Here is a 17,465-nt window from a genome sequence, read left to right on the forward strand (position 1 = left end):
ACATGCGTGGTTCAAAATACATACACGGTAGCTTACTAACGTATGTATTGCTCATTGAAGAACATTTGTGGGTGATTAATAGCACTTCATGGTCTCTGAGGGGGGCGGTGTCACTTCGGTGGAAGAAATGTTCCTGATCAGCAACGCCGTACGGTATTACCTAGCTGTCGGACCGACGGGGCAACAGCAAGGTAATACCGTGCGGCGTATTTATCCGCTTGACATCCTTAAACGATCACACTAATGAGGATGACAGGGTATAAATACCACACAATAGACTCCCTCAATCATTCCAGCGGAGCAGTGTGTGGGGCAGTACGGAGGACAACTCGTCCCGAGTTCGTGAGTATAGAGTGACCAAAACAGATACATTACTTCTGTGAAAGTAAGTAAGAACTGTGTTTTAAAACCAAATTCATTTATCCATCTAGATTGCACAAAATAGCAATCAACCCCCAGACGTTCTAGAGTGCTCATGAAGCAAGCAAGCTTCTCCCAATAAGTATGACCAACACTTCTTCTTTTAAAAACAATATGTGTGTTTTCTATGTTGTATGTTGTGTCTGTTATTTTCCTCCACAGGGCCAATTTTTGGCAAATGGTCTGTTCCAGGTGACTGTGCCTGTCTGAGCCACCCAATTAGGGTAACCATCTCGATTTTCTTTTTTCTTTTTTCAGGTCATGCAACTGCATGTATCCTGAGCCAAAAAAACGCTGTAGGCACACTATAGCCTAGAAATACACTTAAAATAATTTTCACTTTTTGTTATTAACAAATAAAATAATTAGAGAAACGTGAGTAAGGTGGGGAAGTTGTGCCCCCGTCCTGAAGAAGGAGCACATGCTCTGAAACATGTTTACGCACACCTGAGGTACTGTCCATAAACACGACAGACAACCTCGCACTTCACTTCTTTTAGTAGTACCAGCCTGGGGTTGTGAATAAAATATTTTTCCCAATACACCCACGAGCCAGGTACTCTTCACTGAATCCCACCACTCACTTAAAATATCCCTTCGACCTACACCACACGCACCACACATAGTCATTTCTGTCAGTGCTCCTGCGTAGTCGTAGGTCGCAGCACGCCGCATCCCGCTAGAGGGGTGCGAAGACCCCTATGATGAAGCATGACACCAAGGGGCCTGTTGGTGTGTGAGGGGTAATTTAAAAAACACTGAGTGTTCCCGCAAGTAGACGAGCGCCATATCTTCAAAGATATGGCTGTCTCCTCCCCTTTTCCTTGGCCGGCGCAGAATCCAGCTGCTGTGCGCCATGCATACTCCTTAGCGCTAAGGTGTGTGTGTGAGTCTAGCATAGGTTTTGTACAGGAAGGATATCCTTCTTGTACAAAATACCAGGCCTAGACAATATGCAAAGCTTTTCCGACTTCTTATGCGAGCTGCACAGTACATCATGTATGCAAAGTCGGAAAAGGAAGGAGAAATGAAAGCATTTCTTCTTCCTTGCGCCTACTTTGAAAGGGCGCAGTTTTCTCATGCAAAACCCAATATACCTTATTTAGTAAATTGAGTTTAGCATGAAAAACCTTGGGTGGTTGCATGGGAATGCCCATGCTCCACCCTTGGCATGCCCCCGTGGTGCTAAGAAATGTAAATCTGCACAATACGCTGATTTACATTACTTTTCCGTTATTTCCAGGGCTAAACAAGTGTAACGCTGGAAAGTAAATTGAGAAAACGATTTTGCACCGATTCACACCACTAAGTGACGCAAACACGGCACAAAATCTTAGTAAATCTCCCTCTCGGTGTGTTTGGGTGTGCATGTGTGTGTGTGTGTGTGTGTGTGTGTGTGCGCTTGTGTCTCTTTATGTGTGCATGCCCACCTGTGTGTCTATCTTCCTGAGTGCATGTGGCTGTGTAATGGAAACAAAGAAGCTGGCATAGATATGATAGTTGTAAGGTCCTATTTTTGGGCTGGAATAAACAACAAGGAATGAGGGCTAGGTAGAGAGGGATAGGCAAACATTAGGATCTAGTAGTGGCGACTAATTAATGTGAGGTATAGATACCTTGGTTCATATTTGCAAGGATTGTTGCTAAGCTGTGTTACTCTGCTGAGCATCAATTATTTTTACCGCTGCTGTTCGCCAATTCCTAACAATGTGTTTGCGACGTATTTTCCATACAGCGCTACGTGGTGCTAGAAACACCTAGGGGACGGGAAAAATTACGCTAGCACTAGCTTCTAGGTGTGAGGAAATTATACATTAGCGTGAAAAAAGTGACAGCTGGCCAATTAGTGGCAAGAAAGATTGTGCTAGTCGGCCTAACGTCACTTTGCAGCATCAAGTGGTGAAAAAAAGTACAAATACACTGCTAAGGGGGAAAAATTACCTGAATGCAGAATGGAGCAGCCAGGACGAAGCTCAGCACAGGATAACAACCCCCTCCCCCAAACCCTCCCCAACAGCAAAGATGACCAGCCAGAGCCCAGGGGGAAGAGGAAATGCAGATTCAGTCAGGAGGAGAAAGAGATCCTGATTGCGGAGGTGACTGAGAATCAATACCAGCTCTTCGTCAGCTCCGAGGTTTCATTTGGAACCAAAAATACTATATGGCAGTCCCTAGTCAACAATGTGAACTCTATTGTACAGTCAAGAGAACAGTGAAGGACTGCAAGAAGCACTGGTATGATGCCAAGAAACAACTATGCAGAAACTGGTAAGCAATCGAGAGACAGCATTGCAGACCGGAGGTGGGAGTCCAGAGCTTCAGGAGGAGCTTGATCCCTTGGAGGAACAGGTGTTCGCACTCATCTGTGAGGAGTCCGTGGTTGGAGTAGAGGAACGGGACACTGCTAACTATGACCAACTACATCAACAGTAGGGTAAGTACCAACAAGGGACAATGGAGAGAAATATGTCATGTTGTACAGTCCAGGCACATATTCCTCAGCTCTCCCCCACACTGTGTGCATGTCAAAAAGGTAGCCACCCAGATACTCTGGGACTTATTCACAAGCCCTTTGCGCTGAAAGTACCTCACTTTTTCCTTATTAAAAGTGAAATACCAGCGGCACAAGGAGCTTATAAATAAGCCCTTCATGCATAGAAACAATGACAAATGAACAGACATGTGCCTTTAGCATTTGGCAGTGTTGCAAGTCTCGCAGTCACACACAAACACACATTGTAATAGCAGCCATGTGCATAGTTGTCAAGATATGGTGCTTTCCTGTACTAACTACGGGGCATATGTACCATAATCTAGCGAAGTGCAGTGTTACAACAAAATGTGTAACTCGGTGCTCCAACAGTATAAAAATCCAGGGATGCGCGGTGTGCACAAAAATACAAAGCACCCTGCATGTCCCTTATTGCTCTTGCTAAAAGAATTAACTTACACCAGTGCAGCCACCCTTATGCCAAGTTGCTTTGGTGTCTACGCAGTATGTTGATTTGCAGGAAGGGACACCTTCCTGCACATAAATAATCCTTACATGTGTTTTGCTGGTTCTATGTGTGCAGCAGAGTGTGGCACACATAGAAAGTGCAATAAATGAGGAGAAATTAATAATTGTTTGTTCACACTCCGCTATCCTAAGAACAGGGCCCTAATGTACAAGCCCCTTGCACTGCTAGCGCATCATTTTAATATGAGAAAAAGTTACATGCTGGCAGCGCAGGGGCTTGGAAATAATACCCTAGTGTTTAAATGTACTTAGTTGTTGTTGCTGCCCCAACCTTGAAATATAGGACATTTAAACAACTCAATGGCTGTTGTGGAGGAATGCTCACTGAAACACCCATTGCAGAACCCTTTCATGCTAAGTGAAGCGTGGGAACGGGCCTTATTTACAAGGTGACGTTAAGCAACATTAAGTGGCTTCACACTGCATTGCAAATAAGGAGAAGGGGATTTAGCCACTAGAACGTTTATAAAAGTGAGGTTCTGTGGCAATATCACCTTGTGTTTATGTTTCTGAGTTTGGGGGCCAATGCTACCTATGTACATACGTGGAACAGGGGCCCTAGGTAAAGTCAAACATGGCATGATGCAAATGCATACAGATTGTTTTTTGTCAACATGCATGCTTACACACATATTTGGAAGGGATATATACACTGGAGTATGTTTCATCCCTGTGCACACCCCTGTGCTGGTGTAAATAGGTCAGCTGTGCAGCAATGCAGCCATTCTTGAACCCTGCCTCAAAGTTGTCTGTGTTACTGCTTGCCTGTTCATCATTGCCAGGGCAGGCGGATAACACAAGAGAAGGGCATGCTCTTTCTTATTATAAGGCTGTCCTGTATGCGGAAATATGCTGGGTCGCAAAGATGTAGGGGCATATTACCAACAACTAGCGATAATTATATGCTATGTTGGCTTAGCAGCAATATTTTTATCGCCGAGCTGCGGCGATTTTTATCTCTTAGGAACCTTGCTAATATCAAGGTTTATCTCCTAAGCGAAAAAAATCGGCTGAAATGCATGAATATCGCTGAAAAGTCAGCGATATTCATGCATTACCGAGCTAATGCTCTTAGCCATGTTATCCACCTACCATTGGATAACATGGCTAAGAACTGCTCAGGGGCAGGTGTTAGCTTTTGGAGATAATCGCGCTTAGTGCGAATATCTCCAAAAGTTGGTAATAGGAGATAGCGATGTTAGCGACTGTTTCCAGTCGCTAACATCTTGGCACGCCCACTTTGCATGTCATTAGTGAAAAATTTCACTGACATGCAAAGCGGGGCCCAAAATGGTGGCTATCTCCTACTAGCTGTCGCTAACTGGTGTTAGCGACAGCTAGGTAATAGGGAGATAATTTTATCTCCGCTTTCTTGGCTTTTAAAGCCAAAAAAGCGGAGATAAACCCCCTTGATAATATGCCCAAAGTGCCTGCAGCGCCATGTCTAGTCCAAATCTTGCCAAAAGAACCCTCTGTAGTAACATCTCACCACCCCTTCCCCCAAAAAACATTATCTAGGGTGCTGCATAACATATGTCACCTCGTAACAGCTTGCAGTATCAGTCTGTTGGGGATATCCACACATGAAGCAAGTGTAATAGGTACAGGATAAGCCACTCACGATCTTGGTCACATAACTGTGTGGCAGTATGTTGGTTGTCTGGATTTTTCCCTTGAATGCACAGAGGGATCAATGCACACATACAAGTGTGTGGAAGAAATAAATAGGATGTCTCACACCCTGCAGATGACAGGTAATATTTATGGACAGTGTAAACTGCCATCCACAGCTAAGTGTAGCAGGTGTACCATGTGTCACAGGAGAATGGAATGTGTCATGCAATTTGAATGTCAAATGCTTAACAATATGTCAACATGTAACAGCCATCAACAATAGTGTGTTCCCTTTCCATTACAGAGCATTTCAGCACCCTGTCATAGATATCACTGATGATGGTGATGATGATGATGAAAACCTTCCACCATCGACCACAACACACTCCAGGAGCTCCTGGACTCCATAGGAACACAATCTCCAGAGCCAGGGAGGGTCAGCTGCATTGTGGCATCTCCACATACCCCACCAAATACCCAACAGGCACCACCTACCACCACAGCCACACTCCAGGACTCTGAGGACCAATGTGTCACCTGTCAACGACTTGTGTTAGGAGTCAAGTGGGAGTTGGTAGATCAGTGGCAGGTGGGGTTGGATATCCTGGCAGCCACAGTAGAGGGGGTCCGTGGGTGCCTCAGTCCCATTAGAGACACCTCGGTTGCCATCATAGGTACCTACTATCCGCTCCGTGGCCTGCAGCAGTTCCTAGCTGACATTGCTGGTGTCATGAGGCAGAAACATCAACAACTGCCCTGTCAAAGTGGCTCCAGATAGGTGATCAATGAGCTGCAGGCTATCCAAAATATCTTGGAGACCATGGAGCAGAAGCAGGACTCCCACATGACTGCTATGGCTGCCTACCACTGCGACATTGCTGATCTGTTGCAATACCAGAAGATCCTCCTCACTGCAGTTATGCCTCATGTGCTGGCACAGATGAATGCTGCTGCAGCCAAGGCATCCACATCTTCCACCCCAGATGTGTCTGTGTCTCCCTCGCCTGCTGCATGTGCAATACCACCCTCAAGGGAGACACCACACACATCAGAGGAGGAAGATGTGTATGGTACATCTTTCCAAAACAAAATTCTGTGGTAGCATTCATCTGTGTCAAATATCTTGTTTCTACTTAGCCCTATGCTCAACAATATGCCCGGAAACATCATCTATCACTGTCCTCATCATGACTTTGCCATGTAACTTAGACATTTGTGGACTGTCAATATGGCCCACCATCCCTAAAGACACTATGAGCATCCTTCTGACTGATAATTTCCTAATCCGCAACATGCCCCATAACATGTTTCCCACAGGGACTCTGTCTGAAAATCCACTGGCTTGAAAATCTTTTAGTTTTGGTATCCTGTGTACTGTTCCTGTGTGACCCAATTTGATTTGCACTTGTAAATAAATGCACATTTAATTGCCAGATGTTAGTTGTCTGTCACCATGAAAATGGGCACGTGTACAAAATGGCTACTCTGTGTAGCCACTAGTTCAAATACAAAATATCGTTGAAACGTTGGTGTCTGCGGACTCTGGGTCGTTGATAGGCAGTGGGATTTCAGAACATGTGTGAAGTACATAATGTCAGATAAACATTGCATGCTAAATGAAGTTGGCCACAATAATGTTTAATTGGTAACGTGGCCTCAATGTGTATGGAATAAAATAGTCTATCTACAAGTTTCATGTCCAAACATGGTAATCAGTGAAAGACCTCATTGGGGTGACAAGTAAATTTAGTGAGGATGCAACAAACAGAGAACCACACAACATAACAACATTACATACAGATGTCAGAGGGCGCACCATTCCTCTGAGACCTAATTCTTTTGTAACACACAATAATCTTGTATAGGGCAACTTATTTAGCACCCTATCCCCATGCAATGAGAAAAAGCACATATTGAATTCTACATTGTATGCATGTCTGATTATGTCAATCAATAAACTGTACAACAGTACACTGTCCCTAGATAATGAAGCCACTCACACATGTTGTACAACTATTCAAGCTCTGGAATAACAGATTAAAAGAAGATAAATCCTAGCTCAACATACCTCTGATTCACATTAAACATTACTGACACTACAATGTATAAAAAAGGTATAAGTTTATTTTAATATGAAACTAACTAAATCTAAGCCCAACTACCCTATGATAAAGTCCTAACCTAACCTATACTACAGTACATTATCCTTAATACTACCCTAACAAACATTATCTTAGTCTACACCAGGCTTCTTCAACTAGTTGCTCATGAGCTCCTGGTAGCTCTCCAGCTTCCTGTAAGTAGCTCTCCTGTGTGCAGCAAAGTATACTAAATTAGAATCTTTGCTTGGTTGTAATTATGTATGCTGAAATTGTGTATTCAAGACACAAATGTGTATATTTTCAAAACGCATAAGATGATGCTTGGAGAAAAAATGGCTGGATTTCTAAAATATATTTCAAGCTGATTTTAGAGTGACAAATCATATGGGGAGATTTATGACTACTGTTGGATCCGGCACTTTTGGCAGGTTCACCCCGAGACATTTTGCTTTTTCCTAGCCTGTTTCTGTGACCTGGTGTTGGTGATTTTAGGCCTCTGCCCACTTTTTCACTGTGGTACACTGTAAAGTGCTTGAGCTCTCTGTGAAGGTGTAGTGAGTGACCTGCCCTCCCACAGGAATGAATGGAGAATATGTATGCCCATGGTAGTTCCTGATGTGTAGGGAGTGCAGGGTCGAGTTTGGTATGTGCAAACTCGTGAGATTGAATGCTGCGTAATGATATATGCGGCATGAGTGTGTCTAGTGTAGAAGTGCCACTTCTAGAAGTTGGCATATTTGTGTAATTTGAGTCTGGCGTGTGATTGGCTGAGGCTGGCTGGTGAGCCTGGCTCCAAGAGTCTGGGAGGGTCTGCCCCGGTAATAAATGGAGTGTTTAGCATGCTGATGTGTGGGGAGCAGTGAGCCTGGGCCTGCTTGTGGATTGACCGTCTGGTTTGAGGGTCCTGAGTGAGGCTGGGTTTTCCCCACACAATGCTGGCTCCACCCCCTGGGGTGCGTCTGATGTCCCTAGCCTGGCTAATGAAAGGAATTCCCTATAACCAGTTCTAGCTGGCTCTCGCACTGCCTGCACCCTTTAGACAAAGAATTTTGGGTATAAAAAGGGTGCTGTGACACTCTAAAAATGTTCTTGCTTTTGGACTTGAATCCTGCCAGGGGCGTGCTGCTGCTTGGGCTCAGGGGAAGGCTTGCCTCCCTGAGCCCTGCCCAGCCCCTGGACACCTGATGGACTTTCCTGGATGCTGGAGGACTCTTCTTTGCAGGGAGCTGTTTTGCTCCACTTTTACTCCTCCAGGACTGCTGGGACCTTTTTGCTTCCTACTAGTGGCTGCCCAGGACCTTGTCCTTGAATCTTGAGCTACCTGTGACCCTTCTTGATGCAGGGATTACCTCTGAGGACTTGTGAGGCTGTCCGTGCCCCCAGTGCGATGTGAGTGCTTTAATGGGGCTCCGCAGCGTGGAGCTGCTACTTGTCCTGCTCTTTGTGCCTTGCAGGTGCCTACCCTGCTTCGTGCCCGATTCGCGCTAATTTTGTAAATTACGGGTGTCACTCCGTTTATTAAGTGATTTAGTGGGTGCCACCCCGTGGCTATACTTTATTTTGAATTCGAGGGTGCCACCCCTCATTATTGCTCTGTGACTTCACCGCCGCGGCCCTCGTGCCGCAGAAACCGGAAGTCAGGCAGCTTTTGGCCGGGACAGGGGCGGGGCCTGCAATCCGGCAGGAAGTCCCGCCCGCCGCCGCCGCCAGCCGGAGGAGTGAAGCTGCCTGAGAGAGGCGAGCAGGAGAGGAAGATGGCGCCTGCCGTGGTGGGGCTCCCGTGACCAACAGGGAGCCCCGCACCCAGAGAAGAGGCAGCTGGAGGTACCGGCGGGGCTCCATTCCCGAAGAGGAGCCCAGCGCTGGGAGAGAAGCCTCGCCGCCAATGCCGCTAGCCCGAGGAGAAGTGGAGTCCCCAGAGAGAGCGGCCCGGTGAGTAAAAAGGGCCGGGGGGGCTCCAGAGGGGCTGCTGCTGGTGCCGGGAGACTGCACCATGACGAGAATGGAAATAGGGCAGCCCCAGATGACAGTGGGCCGCCCCAACATTTCAACGGAGCCCAAGTGCTCCAACCCGGGCCCATATTTTTGTTGTAGAGCCATTGAGGCTCTGGGGAGCGTTTGGCCATTTCGAGCCCAGCGAGGCTCAGAGGGCTCCTGGGGACATTTGTCCGAGAGGCTCCGTGGGGGCGCAGGTCGGTGCCGGTGTAGGCACAGCGACCACGGGGGCATTGCGATTCAAAGAGCCTGTGTGGCTCCCCTGGTCCCCACCATTATTTGCAGAGCCTAGAGAGCTCTAATGTGCACAGTATGTAGGTGCAGAGCCTGTGTGGCTCCAACAGAAGATGCAGTTTTATTTCTAGGGCCAGTGAGGTCCCTGGCACAGTTTTGAGTCTCCAGCTGCCCAACAATTAGTGGGCAGCTGCACCGTTTAGGCGCAAGATGGAGAGTGAGTCCCTGAGAGGGACAGAGATGGCACAGAGGTGCCCGGCCAGTCACAGCTGGGCAGCACTTAGTGCCAGCTGCAGCGTTTAGGCCCTTGTGAGTGTTCCCAGGTGCCCAGCAAGTAGTGGGCACCTGCAACATTTAGGTTTGCGCCAGTGGCGCATCCCTGACTGGCACTGCAAGGCAGCGCGCCCTGACATTCTGGACACAGGGCTCTTTAGTCCCTTTATTAGATGGGGGCTGGTATGTGATTTTATTTAGGTGCAATGTGATTATCTGTGTGATGGTAATTGCCTAATGTGAGTTTTGCGCTATGTGATGTGGTGCTAGGATATGTAATGCATTTAATATGATTATGCACCTTGGTCTTACACCTCTGAATGTTTTTAGGCATCATGTGTTTTTGCGCTATTGAGTTATGTTCTGGCACCTCTGAATGTTATTATGCATCATGTGTCTTCCTGGATTTTACACCTCTGAATGTGTTGGTTTATGCATCATGTGTTTTTCCTTTCCTTACACCTCTGAATGTGTTGGTTTATGCATCATGTGTTTTTCCTTCCTTACACCTCTGAATGTTTTAGGCATCATGTGTTTTCCCCGGTACCTCTGAATGTGTTTTGATGCATCATGTGCCTTGTTATGACACCGCTGAATGGATGTTTTATGCATCATGTGTTTTTCTTTCCCTACACCTCTGAATGTTCTTATGCATCATGTGTAATGTGTTCTTGTTTATACCCCTAACTGTATTGTGATACTTAGGCGGTTGTTCTTTCTAGTACAGGTGGTTCTAGTGAAGTCCTGGTTCCCTGCGTGACATTCTCCTAAGGTGTTTAGGTTTGCATAGGTGGTACTTACCTGTTCCCAGTAGTTACTGGATGTGATCTATAACTGTTATTTTGTGCTATACTTATTCTAAGTTCTAGAAGTGCTATTTCTAAAAGTGTTGATTCTGACAGTGGCCCATGTGGCCCTGTCCTGTAAATAATCCCTTGTGAATATTGCCCGTGCCAGTTGGCACAATGTACATGTGTGACTTCTATCTGATGTGTTTTTACAATGCAGAAGTTATTTTTATATAACCTTGTGTGGAGTTGCTTTTGTGGTGTGCCTAGGATTTTGTTGCTGTTGTGCGCTGGCGCAAATGCTTTACACATTGCCTCCGGGATAAGCCTGTCTGCTCGTGCCAAGCTACCAAGGGGTGAGCAGGGGTTATCTTTGCGTGTGACTCCCTTGCCCTGACTAGAATGGTGGTTTCTGCCTAGCTTTGGCGTCAGCCTTAGCCAACCAGAAATAGCCAGTTCTAACAACTACTATTACTTTTGTGCCAGGGGAAATTGAAGCTTTGGTTATTATAGACTACCTATGTAGGACATTTCAAATTGCCAAAGCCCTTTCTAAATTACTGCTGTAACTCTGTCTGATGCACCGAGGGGATCACTGCAAATAATCTTGCATATGATGGCACTAACTTAATCTTTTCTGATGTGGTCACTATTACAACACTAATAATATTAGTAGCTCACAATCATTTTCATTGAACATAAGTAGCTGTTATTACACAAAAGGGTGAGACCCCTGGCCTACACACTTAACAACAAATATGAAACATCAAACCCCCCACCCACCTTAAGGCACATGTGAAGACTGGACAAAGACGACTATACCTAAACATAGACTTCCTCGACATATATCCTAAACAACTATTTATATATATATATATATATATATATATATATATATATATATATATATATATATATATATATATATATATATATATATATATATATATGAGAGAACTCTGGGTAGTTCTCAAGTTTAGGTGGAAAGTAACTCCTGTTAAAGCACTCTTAACACCAGCGACACTCTAGATCTGCTCACCTCAAATGTCTTTTTTTTCTATCAAAGTCTTTAAGCATAGGATTAGCATAGTGGCCCCTGGAGTACAGAGCAGGATATCAGGCAGATTATGGCATCCACGACAGGTGTGAGTATCTCCGTTAGTCGGCCAGTACCACTGTCAGTTGGTGGTTGGAGGTGGTCCTGGCGATGGTGGCATGTGCCTCCTGCGGTGATACGATGTCCAGGCTGGTCAGGACTCGATGTGATGTGTGAGCCATGGTGTACCAGAGTGGAGGCCGGAGGCAGCAGACAGTGGAGGGCCACAGACACAGGGCATTGATGAGCCCTAGGCCATCGTCTCAGAGGCCATCCAATAGTCAATCAAACAGGGTCCCTGACTTGAGCTGCACAGAGTTAGTGGCCCCAGATGCACAGCGGTCAGCACAGGCACACCGCCATGGGACGGTGACTTGCGGTGCATTGAGGCAGGGCCACGCTGACTGAGCGGGTCCTCGTCCATGTCCAAGGAGCATGTGGCGGAGGGTTGAGGGGAACAGTAGGAGGTGTCCTCCAGGACAAGATGCAGAGGGCAGAAGCAGCAAATGGAGGAGTGGAATGCTACAGCCTCTTTTTCACCACCAATGCGGTATCAGCCACATGAGGATGAAGACACCCCAGTTCAAAGACTCAGACACCACCAAAGTTCAACCAGAGAGTATCAATGAATGTCGGGGAACAGACTTAGTGGCACTGGGGCTGAGAGGGGATGCAGTCTGCGATGATGCAGGTACAATGATACGAACTCGACCAGTGCCAAATCAAGACTCAGTCCCAAATGTGTGGCCTACTTGACCACAGTGTAGGCCAGAGGCAGCTGTCAGCAGGGGCCCAAAGCCACGTGTCCTTGGCCCACGATGCACAGAGTTAGTGACACCAGGGCAGGGCAGTTGTCGATAGTGTTCGATCACCTCCGTAATGGTGATACTTTTTCCTCCTGATTGAAACATGTCAATCTCTTACACCTCTCCTTGTGTGCAATGATATGAACTCTGCCATTGAAAAATCAAGACTCAGTTCCAAATGTGTGACCTACTCGAGCGCAGTGTGTCCTGTAGGGCAGTAGTCCGCATGTGCCCACAAACATGTGTGGTTGGAATGCTATGCACAGCCTTAGTGGCACCACATCGCAGGGAGTATAGTGACATTAAATCTACCATAAATAATGTTCTCTGCCATAGTGTAATCAAGACTCAGTTCCAAGTGTGTGACCTACTAGTCCGCTTTGTATGCCAGTGGAGTACGTCAACAAGAAAGAAGTACTCCGGGCCTGTGTCGTGGAGGCCAGCGAAGGTCTGAGGAGACTGCCAGGGTCGCGGCCCTCGGGCTTTGAGCTTGCACTGGCATGTGGTGGGCCCTCTTTGACACGCGCCGATGTCGGAAGGTGAACAGTGATGCCTGGGTGCGCAGGGGTGGACAAGACTGGTTTAGGGACCCAGGATGCAGCACGTGCACACGATCGCAGGCAACACTGCTCACGGTGATGGCATTGGCCTCATGGTGGGGTGAGAGGCGCCACCCTGGCAGAGACATTCGGCATTTGGGAAGAGGATCACACCCAGAGTTATGTGCCTTTTATTCACACCCCTACGTGGCCTGACGTACACCGGGCCAACCCACTCCGCTCACGCTTAGGAGAGGGACATAACAAGCTACATTTCAGCGAGCTTCCCTACTTGCTGGGGTAACATGGTTGTGTCCACTGCCCACTACACTCCATACCGCAGTGGTGTGTGTCGACATGGATATGTGTGTGGTCTGCATACTGCAGTCTGGCCATCACATCCAAGCCACACTTGGCATTGTGTATATTCTCATTCATGGGTCACTCGCCTTCTTCGCACATGCCTGGTCCCCCCACCATCTCCTATTGTGTGGCTGAGGTGCCATGTCGTTGATGCCTTATGTACATGGCTGGCCCTGGTTCCCACAGTAAGTTGTACCGTCTTGTCTGATGGGTGGGCATGTTGTTTGGCATGTTGTATGTGAGTTTGTAACGTGTGCATTCCCAGTAGTGTGCGTTGCATGATTATGGAGTTGAGGTGTCTGGTGTGTTCATTTGGTAATTGCCAACGAGCAGTGCTTTTCCATAGGTGCCATCTTGGTAGCGCTGGTTGATGATGGACTGTTAAAAGATGTAGGAATCATGCACCCTGCCTGGGTGTTTGGCGTCGACGTTGGTGGAGATTCACTGGTAGTCCACTATTGCCTGCACATTAAATATGTGTTTTCATCTGTCGCAGTTATTGTGTGCTGTGTCGGTGGCAGGGGGCACAAGTAGTACATGTGTCCAGTCAATTGCCCCCTCACACGTGCGGGAAGCCAACTAAGGCATAGATGGCTTGCTTGGTCTCCAGCTGTTCCTGCACAGTGTTGGGGAAGTATAGATAGCGGGGTACCAGGCTGATGATGTCATCCATGACCGTTTTGTGGAATTTGTATTGGGCTGGCTCTGAAACTCCTCCGACTCTGGCGGTTGTTGGTTGGAGGGTACCAGTGGCCCACACATGCAGCACGACCAGCTGCTTTGTCTGAGGTGGTATGTTGGTTGTCCACTGTGTTGTTACCTTCAGCCTGTGGGCAATGGTGGTCAGGATGTGGAGGATGGTTGTCCCTTTGAGCCTGTAGTGGGCAATGACATTCTCTGGTGTTGGGTCTGTGAGGTTTGTGCATTTTCTGAGGGCAACTGTCTTTGTCTGCGCTACCTTATTGTTGGTCATGGGGGGGCGGTGGTTGTCCGGGGGGGTGGTGGGTGTCCTGGGGGTGTTGGCTGTGTGTGTGGTGGCCCTTTTGGGTGTCCGACCTGCATGATCAGTAGCTCCATGGCATCTGTTGCCTTTCAGGTGTGGCTCTGGCCTTGGATCCCTTTTCTGGTGCAGGGTGTGGTCCTATTTTACACCAGGTCAGAGCAGGTGTTAATTTCATGCAGCTAACATGCCTTATTGCATGTTTTGTGATCTTATTGCCGATCTTGCTGGTCGTTGAGAATGTGGCGGAGTGGTGTTGTAGCTGCTTTTTGCACGGGAACGCCTAATCTGCATTTTATTAGCGATAGTTGAGGGGGCCATCTGTGGTGATGTTTTTAGCAGCTGCTATCGCAGGTAAACTTGCGATATTGGCTGTGATCACCAGCTTGTGAATGGGGCGTTAGTTGTATCGTGACTTTGTCTGTGATAAAATGCCGATCCTTGATACGACAATTGAATTTATGCTTTGGAAGAACCTATTGAAAATGAGGCATAGGGGCAAGATTATGTGAAGATCATCATATAAAGGGAATTTCAGCAGTAGAAAGGTAATAATGTTATGTTATGTTATGTTAATATTTGTCTTGTATAGCACTGAGTTAGTCCGAAGAGTGTCCCGGCGCTTTAGACCCCAAGGAGGAACGGAGTGGGAGGAGATGGCAAACCTACTGTACAAAAAGCCAAGTCTTAAGGACTTTCCTAAAAGCTAAGAGATTGGCGTTCTTCCGCAAGGACAGAGGCAAAGCATTCCACAGCTGTGGCGCCAAACGTTTGAAGGAATGACCTCCGATGCACACTCGTTTTATTGCCGGGATGAAAGCCAAGGCAAATGAAGATGACCTGAGCGACCGAGAAGGCAAATAAAAGTTCAGTCTTTTCCTAATATATTTGGCACCTGTGCCATGAACAGCTTTGAATGCTAGAGTGAGCGCCTTGAAAATGATACGCTTCTAAACTGGAAGCCAATGGAGGGCCTTTAAGAGGTCTCTCGCACTGTATCTCCGATGAAGATCGAAGATTGCTCTTGGGGCAGAATTCTGCACAGTTTGCAGACGTGATACCAGGAATTCCGGAAGGCCAAGATATAACACATTGGCATAAACCAGGCGTGAGCCTATCAGTGCTTGGACAGTAGTTCTTCTATGCGCAAAAGATAGTAATGGCAGGAACTTTCTGAGCATTTTAAGGAGACCAAAGCACTGACCAAAGAGGTCAAGGATCTGAGGCTTTAACGTGAGACCACTGTCTACTTTCATCCCAAGGTTTTTGGCCTCGGAGGTGGCGGCCAAAGGTGGAAACATGGCCTCTGGCCACCAGGACTTCCAGCCCGAATCGGGAGGCCGAAGAAAAGCACCTCTGACTTATCAGAATTGCACTTGAGGGTATTAGGTTGAAACCACTCAAAGACAGCCCCAAGACAACCCCTGATACTTTCGCCGTTGAACTCCGAGTTCTTATCACAGGAGAAGAGGAGCTGGGTATCATCGGCGTACGAAACAATCCGGGCACCGTGGGACTCAGCCAGCGCCGCCAGAGGGGCCATATAGACCTTAAAAAGAGTTGGGGTCAAAATTGAGCCCTGGGGAACTCCTACCTCCAATGGCGGCACTACAGCTGAGTACGGGGCGGCCCAGACCGTTTGTTGGTGATCAGCTAGGAAGGACTCAAACCAGCTGAACACCGTCCCCCTCAGATCAATCTCACGGAGTCTTAAAAGGAGACATCACTTTTCCCCTAGAGTCCAAAACCTCCTTGATTACCTCAGTTACTTCCAGCAATGCAGTTTCCGTGCTCAAATTTGCCCGGAAGCCCGACTGGGTATGATGCAAGATGTCATTAGTCTCCAAAAAAATTGGAGTGAGAAGAATAAACGTGCTTCTCTGCAATCTTGGCAAAAGCTGGGAGAAGAGAGATAGGTCTATAGTTGGCGTAAGTCATAGGATCAAGGTTAGGTTTTTTCAACAGAGGGAGAATAAGGGCCTGCTTTCATACCTGCGGGACCACTCCCGTCCTAAAAGAACGATTTAGCACTGGGTTGATTAAGGCATTGATCACGTGCAGTGTTTTGGCGAGAAATTTGTCCGGGCAGGGATCCAAAGGGGAGCCTGACTTCAACCTAATAAGAAGGTCCAGCGAAGCCATGTGGGAAAGGGAGGGAAAACTTGACAGAACAGGACCTTCGGCAGCCGAAGAGGGTGAGAGGAGAGTGAAACTGGAAACTACAACATCACCGGGAGGTGAAAAAGATGCCTGGATATTTTTAATTTTGCTGGTAAAGAAATCAGCTAATTGAGAGACCCATAATTCAGAATGGACAAGTTTGGATGTACTCGAGGAAGGTGAGGTAAATTCCTTTACTATTAAAAAGATTTCTTTGCTCGTATTGGTGGCTGCCTCAATTCTCCTGTCGAAATAGGATTTTTTCACCAAGGTGATGTCACTGTGATACCTCTTAATGGAGCCTCTATAAGCCTCTTTAGACATAGGATCGTAGTGCCGACGCCAAGCTCTCTCGGCTTTCTTACATTGCCGTCCACTTTCGGTCAGTGCTGGTGTAAACCAAGGGGCCGAAGCCCGCAAGGAATTTTTACGGGCGCCAAGGGGGGAGCTAATTCGTCCAGGCGCAGTGCTAACCATGATTGCAAGAGGTCCAAATCGTCCATGAGATCACCCGATAGCTGGCAAGGATATGATAACAAGGTCTGCGCCAGCATCTCAGATGAAACACGATGAAAGGCACAGGAAGCAAAAGATTGACTGCCATTGGCACTCGGAGATATATTCTGTCCAGTCGGGTAATCTGAAAGTTCACCAAATAGTGATCCGACCCCAGGACTTGTACTGGAGTAGTTGCGCCAATAGGGATAGTAGAAAAGACTTGATCTAAAATGTGGCCTTTATTGTGAGTGGGGCGCTATTTACCACTAAACTGCTTTGTGCTGACTTCTATATTATGCAAGACTATGTAATGGGGCAGGGGCTACGAAGTACTCAGATGTCTATGCATAACCTTTAAAATGTTAATAAAAAAAGTTTTTAAAAAATGGTGAAAATATTACTAAAGGGGCTTTGCGACACTTTGTAAATATGGCAATAAAAAAAGCCTCCGTAGGGACAGAAAAATTACGCTGCTCGAGGGTTAAATCCTGTAAATGAGCCCCTTAAAACCCATTGCCAATGAGAAGTACTCTTGTGAAGGAAATCCTCTGCAACTGA

This window comes from Lissotriton vulgaris, chromosome 9 (genome assembly GCF_964263255.1).
Source record: "Lissotriton vulgaris chromosome 9, aLisVul1.2, whole genome shotgun sequence".
Lineage (NCBI taxonomy): Eukaryota > Metazoa > Chordata > Amphibia > Caudata > Salamandridae > Lissotriton > Lissotriton vulgaris.